At 38.4% G+C, this 12,640-nt stretch overlaps 1 protein-coding gene across 1 annotated transcript in view; it reads left to right on the plus strand.

The window, feature by feature from the left end:
* Positions 1-12,640, plus strand: part of CDC73 (cell division cycle 73) — a 141,276-nt gene that overhangs the window by 49,590 nt on the left and 79,046 nt on the right. The gene's annotated exons all lie outside the window — the stretch shown is intronic.

A 12,640-nucleotide genomic window follows, 5' to 3' on the forward strand; every position in this document is an offset into this window, starting at 1 on the left:
CCTTCTTCTCTCAACTCGTCAAAGTCATTCTCTGTCCAGCTTTGTTCCATTGCTTGCGACGAGCTGCATTGCTTTGGAGGGGGAGATGCGCTCTGATTTTTTGAATTTCCAGCTTTTCTGCGCTGCTTTTTCCCCATTTTTGTTTTTTTATCTGCCTTTGGTCTTTGATGATGGTGACGTACTGATGGGGTTTTGGTGTGGGTGTCCTTTCTGTTTGTTAGTTTTCCTTCTAACAGTTGGGACCCTCAACTGTAGGTCTGTTGAAGTTTGCTTGAAGTCCGCTCCAGACCTTGTTTGCCTGGGTATCAGCAGCGGAGGCTGCAGAAGGTAGAATATTGCTGAACAGCGAGTGTTGCTCTCTGATTTTTGCCCTGGAAGCTTTGTCTCAGGGGTGTACCCCGCCATGTGAGGTGTGATGTGTCAGTCTGCACCTAGTGGGTGATGTCTCCCAGTTAGGCTACTGAGGGGTCAGGGACCTACTGGAGCAGGCAGTCTGTCTGTTCTCAGATCTCATCCTCCGTGCTGGGAGATCCACTGCTGTCTTCAAAGCTGTCAGACAGGGGCATTTACTTCTGCCGAGGTTTCTGCTGCCCTGTCCCTAGAGGTGGAGTCTACAGAGGCAGGCTGGCCTCCTTGAGCTGTGGTGGCCTCCACCCATTTTGAGCTTTCCGGTGGCTTTGTTTACCTACCTAAGCCTCCGCAATGGTGGACGCCCCTCCCCCAGCGTGGCTGCCGCCTTGCAGTTAGATCTCAGACTGCTGTGCTAGCAATGAGGGAGGCTCCGTGGGCGTGGGACCCTGTGGGCCAGGTGTGGGATTTAATCTCCTGGTGTGCCATTTGCTAAGACCCTTGGTAAAGGGCAGTATTAGGGTGGGAGTTACCCGATTTTCCAGGTGTTGTGTGTCTCAATTTCCTTTGGCTAGGAAAAGGAATTCCCTTTCCCGTCACCTTCCCAGGTGAGGCGATGCCTCGCCCTGCTTCTGCTCTCGCTAGTCAGGCTGCACCCGCTGACCAGCGCCAACTGTCTGACACGCCCCCGTGAGATGAACCCGGTACCTCGGTTGAAAATACAGAAATCGCCTGTCTTCTCTGTCGCTCACGCTGGGAGCTGGAGGCTGGAGCTGTTCCTATTCAGCCATCTTGGGTGTGCCCCGCTACAGTCTGACCTCACTATGAGTTTTATATGTAAGTTCTGGTATGCCTTATAATTTTAGGTTGACTTTGTTAAAAAACAATTATCAAGTTAGTCATAAAACCTAGTTTACAAAACCATTCAGTGTTTGTTGTCTAAGCTGAACTCTTAGAAACTTTAATATGAAATTATTTTTAATGAGAATATAAAAATGAAGAGTCAAGTATGAGCAAAAGTAGTAATATAGCAGAAATTTGTATAGTTTAAGTGCATTTTTTCTTTCTTTCTGAAAACAGGGTCTTGCTCCGTCACCCAGGCTGCAGTGTAGTTGTGCAGTCAGAGCTCATTGGAGCCTCTGTTTCCTGGGCTCAATCACTGCTCCCACCTCAGTTGGGATCACAGGTATGCACTGCTGTGCCCAGCTAATTTTGGTATATTTTGTAGACACAGGGTTCACCATGTTGCCCAGGCTGGTCTCTAACGATCCTCCTGCTTTGGCCTCCCGAAGTGCAGAGATTACAGGTGTGAACAACTGCGCCCAGCCTTAAGTGTGTTTTCATTATTTCTTTATGTTTTTTAGTCTATAGTGATTTAAAATGGTTTGAATGTAATGATTTAAATTGGGGAGTGACAAACCTCTTCTTTCAAGGGCTGGAAACTTAAGTATTTTAGGCTTACAGGCCGATAGACAAAATCACAGAAATTATGTAGGTACTTATGTAACAAGAGATAAATCAAATTTTCACAATTTTTTTTTTTTTTTTGAGACCGAGTTTTGCTCTTGTTGCCCAGGCTGGAGTACAATGGAGCGATCTCGGCTCACCGCAACCTCAGCCTCTGAGGTTCAAGTGATTTTCCTGCCTCAGCCTTCCCGAGTAGCTGGGATTACAGTTATGTGCCACCACGCCCGGCTAATTTTGATTTTTAGTAGAGACAGGGTTTCTCTATGTTGGTCAGGCTGGTCACAGATTTTTAATGACAAGTACAATGCATGATAATCTGTAATACTGGTTTGATAATGAGAATAATGGAATTTCTTTTTGGATGTGAGGGATAACATTTTGCTTAATTGAAGTTCCAAGTTAGTGTTCTCTGTTACCAAAATTGATTGCAAATTCATCAATGCCGGTTTATAATGAGATTTTATGTATTATTTCAAAATTCATTAACTATGTAATTGGGGAACTTCTATATAACCCTCCTTTGGCAGTGATAAATCTGCAAATAATCAAGAAAATAATCTAGTAGAATTCTTAGGTGGACTAAATTTACCCATCTAAGTTGTTTTCAGCTCCACACATAGTTTTAACTACCATTTGTTTGGTAGCATCAGAGTCTTAATAGATTCCCCTTGAGGTTGTACTTCATTAGTGTTTTCTGAACTACTTTGAAATTATTCCTGCCTGTAGTTGTTTTATGTAGACTACTCATAGAGGCTGATTCCTCAGCCACTTCAAAAACATGACTTGGACTCCTCAAATAAACAGCAACTGAGTGGTATTAGTAACATGTTAACAAGAGCCAAAGAAAACCACTCAGTCATTTTTCTTGACTTCTGATTGACAGTTGATGTTGCTGCACCATGGCCCCAACTCTTTAAGCAGTAGTGAAAGGCCAGTAGTCTAAAACAAGGTTATTTTCTCTGAATACATTTTTTTGACTGCTTTAATCAAATCAAATTTAATTAATTAACTATAGATTAACCATTTTCCTTACTTGGCTAACAGGGAACCTCTCAAATTTGCTTCGCAGCCTAATGTTAATTTTTTAATTTTTGTAAAGAAATTTTGTGATGAGATACTCCATTTTAAATTTTTTAATTTTTCTGACCATTCCTTTCATGTGAGTTGGGAATGTTGTGGGGAGTGCTTAGTCTGGTGATATTTATATGGTATTCTTTTAGCACACTTGTAGTGTCATTGCATTAGATGGTAAACAGTGCTTTGCCATCTAATTTTACTGTACATTAAAGAACATACTACTTTTCGTGTGTGTGTGTGTGTGTGTGTGTGTGTGTGTTTTTGATACAGAGTCTCACTCTGTTGCCCAGGCTTCAGTACAGTGGTGCAATCTTGGCTCACTGCACCCTGCACCTCCCGGGTTCAAGCAATTCTCTTGCCTCAGCCTCCTGAGTAGCTGGGATTACAGGTGCCTGCCACCACAGCTGGCTAATTTTTGTATTTTTAGTAGAGACGAGGTTTCACCAAGTTAGCCAGGCTGGTCTCAAACACCTGACGTCAGGTGATCCACCCACCTTGGCCTCCCAAAGTGCTGGGATTACAGGCTTGAGCCATCGCGTCCAGCTGACCTCTGCTGTTAGGCAGTCATCGGCAATAGGTAAATGAATGAATTTGGTTGCATTACTGTAAATCTTTATGGATGCTGAAATTTGAATTTCATATAATTTTTACATTTTAAACAGTATTTTTTATTATCTAGATTTTTTTTTCAACCGTTTGAAAGTGTAAAATCCAGTCTTGGCCTGTGTGCCATACAGAAACAAGTAGTGGCCTGTATTTGGCTCACTGCTATGTTTTGGTTACTCTTGACTTAAATTTTTATGATGGATATGGAGGCAACTGTTTATTTCTAATTCAAGTAATTAGTACTTGTCTAATTTTACGTCTTTAGAAATTGGTGTTTAGATGAATTTTAGGAAGGATGCTATTTAAACACACCCATACCTGGCATATGCATTAAGTAAAAATCCGAACTTTTACAATAAATTTGTGAGAATGATGCCGGGTATGGTGGCTCACACCTATAATCCTAGCACTTGGGGAGGCCGAGGTGGTTGGATCACTTGAGGCCAGGAGTTCGAGACCAGCCTGGCCAACATGGTGAAGTCCTGTCTCTACTAAAAATACAAAAATTAGCTGGGCGTGGTGGCACATACCTGTGATCCCAGCTATTAAAGAGGCTGAGGTGGGAGGATCACTTGAGCCCAGGAACCAGAGGTCATAGTGAGCCAAGATCACATCACTGCACCCCTCACTGCACCCAGCCTGGGTGACATAGCAAGACTCTGTCTGAAAAGAAATAAAAAATGAAATAAATTTGTAAGAATGGAGGTAGTTGCATAATGGCTGATACCTATGTACTGTAGATAAAATTGCTTTCCTGTTTATCTTATGAGATGCAAGAATATTAAATGAAAATTGTTAATGATGAATTTGGGTTTTATAAAGCAGTAAGAGGCAATGCTGTAAGATGTGTTTCCAAATGAGTTTTTGAAAATAAAATCCCGAAGAGTATTTTTTCTTAGTGTGATCCCTTTTGTAATTGTAATTTTTTTTTTTTAACTTTTAAGTTTAGGGGTACATGTGTAGGTTTGTTACATATGTAAACTTGTGTCATGGGGGTTTGTCGTACAGATTATTTCATCACCCAGGTATTAAACGTAGGACCCATTAGTTATTTTTTCTGATCGTCTCTCTCTACCCTCTACCCTCCGATAGGCCTCAGTGTGTATGGTTCCCCTCTGTGTATCTGTGTGTTATCATCATTTAGCTCCCATTTATAAGTGAGAACATGTGGTATTTGTTTTTTTGTTCCTGCGTTAGTTTGCTAAGGAGAATAGTGTCTAGCTCCATCCATGTCCCTGCAAAGGATATGATCTCATTCTTTTTTATCACTGCATAGTATTCCATGGTGTATATGTAACATTTTCTTTATCCAGTCTATCATTGATGGGTATTTAGGTTGATTCTGTGTCTTTGCTACTGTGACTAGTGCTGCAGTGAATATACACATGCACGTGTCTTTATAATGGAATGATTTATATTCCTTTGAGTATATGCCCAGTAATGAGATTGCTGGGTTAAGTGATATTTCTGTCTTTAGGTCTTGTAGGAATTTCCACAGTTTCTTTCACAATGATTGAACTAATTTACACTTTCACCAACAATGTGTAAGCCTGCCTTTTTCTACACAACTTTGCCAGCATCTTGTTTTTTGACTTTTTAATTATAGCCATTCTGACTGGCATGAGATGGTATCTTCATTGTGGTTTCGATTTCCGTTTCTCTAATGACTAGTGATGTTGAGCCTTTTTTCATGTGATTGTTGGCCACATGTACGTCTTCTTTGGAAAAGTGATCATGCCGTTTGCCCTACTTTTTAATGTTTTTTTGTTGTTGTTGTTGTCGTTAAGTTCCATATAGATGCTGGATATTCGACCTTTGTTGGATGCATAGTTTGCAAAAATTTTCCCATATTTTGTTGGTTTTCTGTTTACTCTGTTGACAGTTTCTTTTGCTGTGTGGAAGCTCTTTTGCTTAGATCCTATTTGTCGTCTTTTGTTTTTGTTGAGTTACTTTTGATGTCTAATTATCTCATCAAGTAAGTGCTATACCCTGAACTGGAGGCAACATCTTTGCAAACCACATCTGTGAGCGTAGGGGACACAGCCGCATTTTGTGGGAGATGGATTTCAGCATCAGGAGGCAGTTAAGTCTTCACAGGTTATCCAAGGACTATATGGATGGTAACTCACAAGTGTTTACACACCAGAGAAAAGCCCTGTGTGATTACTGCTGTCTTCCAGCTGTGGAGACTGAGGCACACACTGGCAAGCAAATTGCTTTAAGAACTATTAGCAAACAGGATCAAGAACGAACTAGCCTCTGCCGAACACTGCGCATGGTTGAGCCTATGTCCCAGCTATCAGGTTATCAATCAATCAGCTATATTCCCAGTACCTGGCAGAGTTCTTGGGACAAAGTAGATACTTCGTCTCTTCATTTTCTATTGTTGCAGTAACAAATTACCACAAGTTTGGCAGCTTAAAACACTCTCTTACAGTTCTGTAAATCCAAGGTTCAGGTATATCGTGGCTTAGGGAGAGGCCTCCACTTAAGAGTCTCATAGACTGAAGTCAAGGTGTCAGCAGGAATGTGTTCCTTTTGGGAAACCTAGGGGAAGGACCACTTCCAGGTTTATTGAGGTTGTTGATTGAATTCAGTTCCTTGTGATTTTAAGACTGAGGTCCCTGTTTGTTTGCTGGATGTAAACTGAGGGCTAATTCAACCTTCAGGAGGCCACTTGGTTCACGGCCTCCTTCATCTTGAAAATCAGCGGTGGTGGATACAGTCCCTTTCATGCTTTGATTCTCCCTTGTTCTTCTCTTCTGCTGTGTTTCTCTCTGACTCTTCTCCTTTCCTCTTAAGGGTCCATGTGATTATACTGGGCCAATCAGGAAAATCTCCCTATTTTAAAGCTCTCTGCAAAGTAACTTTGCCATGTAATGTTAGAATATTCACAGGTTCTGGGGGCTAAGGTGCATGGAGATCTTTGGAGGACCATTGTTCTGCATGCCACCACACTCAATCAATATTTTTTAATAAGTGAAAAAAAGATGTATTTGTTAGTGTTGGAAGAATAAAAATTTTTATGAATTTTTGGTTGCTTAATGTTAAACAGAGTTGATTTTTGTTTGTTTTGTTTGAGACAGAGTCTTTCTGTGTCGCCCAGGCTGTAGTGCAGTGGCATCTCGACTTGCTACATCCTCTATCTCCTGGGTTCAAGTGATTTTCCTGCGTCAGCCTACCCAGCAGCAGGGACTACAGGTGTGTGCCACCACACCTGGCTAATATTTGTATTTTTTAGTTTAGATGGGGTTTCACCGTGTTGACTAGGCTGGTCTCGAACGCCTGATCTCAAGTGATTGGCCGACCTCGGCGTCCCCAAGTGTTGAGATTACAGGCGTGAGCCACTGTGCCTGGCTGATTTTTGGTACTCTTTTTTTTTTTTTTAAAGAAAATTTCTTATAATGAGTAATATTTATGCTAAGATATCCAACTGATTTATAACAGCATATGATAAAGTTAAGCGTTTTTTTTTGGTATTGTCAGCCAAGTTGAGAAAAGACTTACAGTAGAAAGACAAGCAGTTGATGGGAGAGAGACTGTTGAGTTTGATGACAGATTAGAAGAGCGAAACTGTACAAATAGGTTAGGGAAGAAGAGAGGATTAGTGAGCCAGCCTTACTGCAGGTTATAGCGCCTTTTATGTGTTCCTATCTTAAATATGCTAAGATCTGAGAGATGAGTAGTTCATCCCAGTTAACGTAAATGAAAAGAGTTCTCTTTCAGTTCTTGTCATTTTTTTTGACAACCCGGGAACCATCTTGTATAGCCCACTTGCCTAAGTCAAGCATTCCGTCACTCTTCCATTCAGACTTTTTGCTCTCAGTTGTGAAGACTACAGTTACCTGGCACTGCATCCTTTTTCCCTCTTCCTTTTGCCATCCTGTGTTCTGAATTGTCAGGTCCTCCTAAATAGAAGGCCTAAACTTGATTGTTACTTGGTAACTTAAGACTATAAGATTATTGTTCCTAAACCATTGGTATTTCTAATACCAAGATGTACTAGTTTGATCAAAGACTTAATTTTCTAGGCCCAGACAGCTGATATAATGGATTTAGGTTTATTTTTTCTTTGAAATGAGTGCATGAGTGCCTTTAGATAGAGTACATAGTCAAAAAATATGAATACTGTAGCAAGTTTTAGGGATTCTTGCAGTCTTCCTGAGCACAGTGGTGGAGAAAAGAGAAAAATCCCTGGTTACATTGCACACTCATCAAGTCAGGCAACCTGACCTAGGGCAACATAAACCTAGAGAAAGGAGTCTTGTTCTCTGGTTTGCTCTCTGCACATTGTGCCTTTTTGTTTTCTTTTTCCTTTAGAGAGGCTCCTTATTGTGAAGCAGCTATTAAAAGGGTATACCTTATTCTATTTCTTTTTCTTGGTTTTCTTAATTACTTAATTATAAAACATTTCTAACATAAATATGATGAGAGAAAATAGCACGTGATCTTCCATCTTCCCATCACACAGATTCTATAATTACCATTTTTAAAGGCTCTCCTTATCTGTTCCACCTCTTCCTTTTTTTCCTAAAGTATTTAAATGCAAAATCGAGACACTGTCATTTTTTTCCTAAATACTTTGCCTCTCTCAAACATATAGACATCTTTGACATAGCCACAGTGCCATTGTATGCAACAAAATAAATAATATTGGTGTAATCTAACACGCAGTTCATTTTACAGTTTCTTTGATTTCCTGAAAATTGTCTTTTTGTAATTTGTTTGTTGGAAATAGGACCCAAACAAGCACCATAAGTTGCGTTGTTAGGAATCTCAAGTATCTTTTACTGTAGTTCATAATTTTTTTGTGCCATTGGTGCTTTTGGCAGACTGGAAATCCTATGAATCCTCTTTCTGAATACTATATTTAAGGCATAAAAGAAAATACATAAGATAAAACCAATTGTATTTTTAAAAAACACATTTATGACATGATTTGTGCTTCTTTACTAATGCATTGTGTAACTCGATCTAGTGGCAAATTTGATAAATACCAGATTTTAGAAGTATAATGAGCTTACGTAATATCTTTATTTTATGTTATGTGATATCTTTATTCTAATGTTATGAAAAAATCTGATCTTTGTTGGTGACAAAGTTGTAACCATTTATAATAATACTGAAGAATTATAATAATAATTCCTGAAGAAAGAATTAATTTCATTTAGAGATTAATGAAAATAAAATTGTAAATTTTTTTCCCGTTAAAATTCTTCTGAATTCTATCCACAGTTCCATGCTCTAAAGGAACAGTACATATTAAAAAAGGCCTTGACTACAAGTCTTTTTCGGTGACTTTTTCAGAGTTTTTCAACAACTTGGCAAGTTCTTTACCTCTTAGCCTTTGTCCTTCAGTTGTTTGTCTGGAATATTCTTCCCCTTGCTCTTAATAAGACTGATTCCTTCTGATTATTCAGATTTCAGTTCAGCAGCCACTTCTTCAGGACCCTTTTTCTTCTAGTTATCTTGTTGTTCATTTGTTTTCTTTGATTATCTTTCTTTATATGAATTTGAAGGTAGAAACTATGTCTTTCCTGCCTTCCACTATATCTCCAGTGCTGAGAACAGAGTATTTTGCATGTAAGTGTTGCTTGAAAAGTATTTTCAAATGAATCTGAAGCCTATATTATATATTTTTAGTTATTTTTCATACTTTCATATGGGCGTAGAGTGGTAATTATAATTCATATTTTTAATGATGCTTTGTAATCTCTATAGGCCCTCAGTGCCACTTGACAATCCTTTTAGACATTGCTTGATGATTCTTTATTACATTGTTTCTGGCAAATCAGGTTCTTTATACAGTGTTTTCTCTCTCAGTAAATGACCCTGTCAGTGTTCAGGCCGGTGTCTTAGGCATCATCCTTGCCACTTACTCCCCTCTCATCTCTAGTATCCAGCCATCATGAAGGCCTATAGACCTTACCTGCTTACATCTCTGGAATCCCTTCTCTCCATGTCACTACTATCCTTTCTCACTGTAGAGAAAACTTGATTTGATGTTGTAGAACATTTTCCTTTAAATAAAATGAAAATGCTTTAAACTGTTTAATTGAGTCAAGTTGTAATTCACTATTCCTTATCCAGGATTTTTTTTTTTTTCTTTTAAATAAGCCCCGAGGGAGAGAGAGAATAATTTACAGTGAGATAGGAGGTATGAATGGAATCAAAAGATTGGGTAGAGGGATTAGCTTTAGTAAGGAAGAGAATCATTTATGGGCCTTGTAACTGGCCAAGGGTTTTAGGGATTTTGGTATTTATCCTAAGTACATTGAGAAGCCATCAAATTAGTGGGATGGCATCCCTAGCTTTGTGTTTTGAAAGTAACATTCTGACTGTAATATTGGCAACAGATTATGTGGATATAAGGAAACTGTCTATAAAGGTATTGCAGTAGTTCAAAAATGAGTGATGCTGTTTTAAAGAGGGGCAAGATGAAGAAAAGTAGGTGGATTCCAGTAGGGATCCAAGTAAGTCTTTGGGTTAAATGGATATGGGCAATAGCAAGAGAAAGAAGTGGCGAAGGTGATTCTTGGTACTCCTGTGTGCCAGTTGACTACGGTTAGCCATGCACTGAGATAGGGAATACTGAAAAAGTACTAAATTTGGGATGATAGAAGATAACTTAGGTTTTAGTTTATATTAAGTGTACATGACTTATAGACATACAGATACAGTTGGCACTCCATATTCGTGGGTTTCACGTCCGTAGATTTAACCAACTGCTGATCAAAAATATTTAAACAAACAAACCAACCAACCCACAATGCCTGTGCTGAACATGTACAGACTTTTGTGAGTTATTTTTTCTTAAATAATACAGCGTAACAACTATTTACGTAGCATTTAGATTGTGTTAGGTATCATAAGTAGTCTAGAGATGACTTAAAGTATGCAGGAGGATGTGCATATTTTATATGCAAACAGTATGCCATTTTATATAAGGAACTTGAACATCTGTGGATTTTGGTGTCTGTGGAGTGTCCTGGAGCCAATTCCCCACAGATACTGAGGTATAATTGTACTCTAAATTAGAGGTTTTTCTTATGACCTTTGATTAAAACTTTACTTTTGTAAAAATCAAGTTTACTTGTCTTTTTTTTTTGCCCACTATTAGCTTTCTATCTGAAGTATATAGGAGTCATTCTCTTCCCTCTCTTGCATGAATCTGTTAGGAAGAAGATTGTAGTTATGTTTTTCATTAACCCTGTCAGAAGACAAACAGACCCTGATAAGGGAATACAATTTTAAACACATTTTTAAAACAAATTTTAAATGTTAAACAAATATGAAATAGTGGACTACTTTTCTTTGTTCATTAATCTCTAGACTTAGACAACATTTTACATCGTATCAGACCCAGGCAGTCAGTTTTGTGGTTACTTTTGGGGCTATGTTGGCTCTCCCTCATGGTGGTGCGAATATAGGCCCCTAAACCCTGTTTGCCCGATCTTTTCCCAGTAATAAGACATTTATTGCAACGTAGTATCAACTCTATTATGTTGTATACACAAGAACTGTTTTGCTTTTTTGAGTCTTGGTCGTGGATACTGGTTATGAACAGACACAAAATCTTCAGCATGTCCTCTTTAGGGGAAGTTTTTCTTGGATCCATTTGCAAGGATTTGTTCAGGTGGCATAGCAGACAGAGGACACTGTCTTACAGAGCGTTAAGGAATCATCATAGGAGCACCAAACAATTTTATTACTGTAAAATTTGGTGGTAGTGGATTTTCTATCCCATTTTAGTATTTAATGTCCATCGTCTGCCTTCTGGGAGTGATGTCTAAATGATACATTGAAATTCTTGGAGATGCCTTAGAAATGTCTGTCAACAGGAATTTTTTTTCCTACTTTTTAAAGCTATGTTAATCTCATAGTGAAATTTCCTAGCTAAACAGTAAAAGACAGAAAAAGAAAATTTATCTGAATAGTTTGGATAAACTGGTTTTACCTTCTCATGACAAAATGGCAGGTGACCAGAGAGTAGGATGGGTAAATGCAGTTCTACTTTTATCTATTAAAAATTAGCAGTTGTGCTTCAAAAAGAAGCATATTTTATAATTTCTAAGTGCCACCTGCCTGCTGTTTACAGTTGTGCCTCAGGGTCCAAAGAAGCAAGAGATAAGCAGTAATATGTATGCTTTGCAAAGGTTCCTGTCACCATTAAACAACTGAAAAGAAGAGAAAATAATTGGGGGATCAGATATACTCTCTTTTCTTTTGTCTTTATTGCTCCTGATATCAGGTGCCCCTCCAGTGTGTGAAAGTGGTATGAAGCCTGGAGGCCTGGCAAAGGATGAAGAACAGAGAATGGGAATGTAAAGGGACAGACCATTTTTGCTCAGCTTTAGACTTTTTTTTTTTTTAATCAACTGTCAGATGTGAAATAATAGCAGAGCAGTGTAATGATTAAGAACATGATCCTTGAAATGGAAATCTGCTGCTTTACTAGCTGTATGATCTTAGGTATTTAACCTCTTAACACAAGTCTTTCCTGTCTCTTAGTGTTGTTCATGAGGGTTGTATGAGATCGTGTATGTAAAGTGCTTCAACACAGTACCAAGCATACTGCTTGTACAATCAGTAAATAGTTTCTACTGCTGTTATTGGTATTATTTTTGTAGAATTTGCTGGAAATAGAATATCAATAAAATTGCAGTTGAGATTATGTGTGATTATGCTGTATACAAAGAGGTGTGAGGAGAAATCTCAATTATTTGGTTGAATTAGAATTTCAGCACTGATATACTTGATCAAAATAAACAAGTGTTGTAAGTATTGAAAGTTTTGGTGTTTTCATCTTCTGAAGTACCTATTAACACTTTGAACATAAAGATTACATAGTTATTTCTGTACCCTTTGACCAAAAGCAAAGCTGTCGTTTAAAATTATATTTGTATGTACATAAAGATCACATAGCATTGGGATGAAGAAGGTACATTTAACAAGTGGTGAGATGTTTATATACACTATCAACTTATTTTGCTTAAGAAAACGATTTGAATATTGTTGCGGAAAAGTCAAAAGTAAACTAACAGAATATTTATTTTAAAGTAAGGATTTTCAACAGAATAAAGACACTTTATACTATTTGGTCCAATCCCCTTTGAGGACTCACAGTGTCTGATATCAGATT

Source organism: Mandrillus leucophaeus, unplaced genomic scaffold (assembly GCF_000951045.1).
Source record: "Mandrillus leucophaeus isolate KB7577 unplaced genomic scaffold, Mleu.le_1.0 Scaffold47, whole genome shotgun sequence".
NCBI lineage: Eukaryota > Metazoa > Chordata > Mammalia > Primates > Cercopithecidae > Mandrillus > Mandrillus leucophaeus.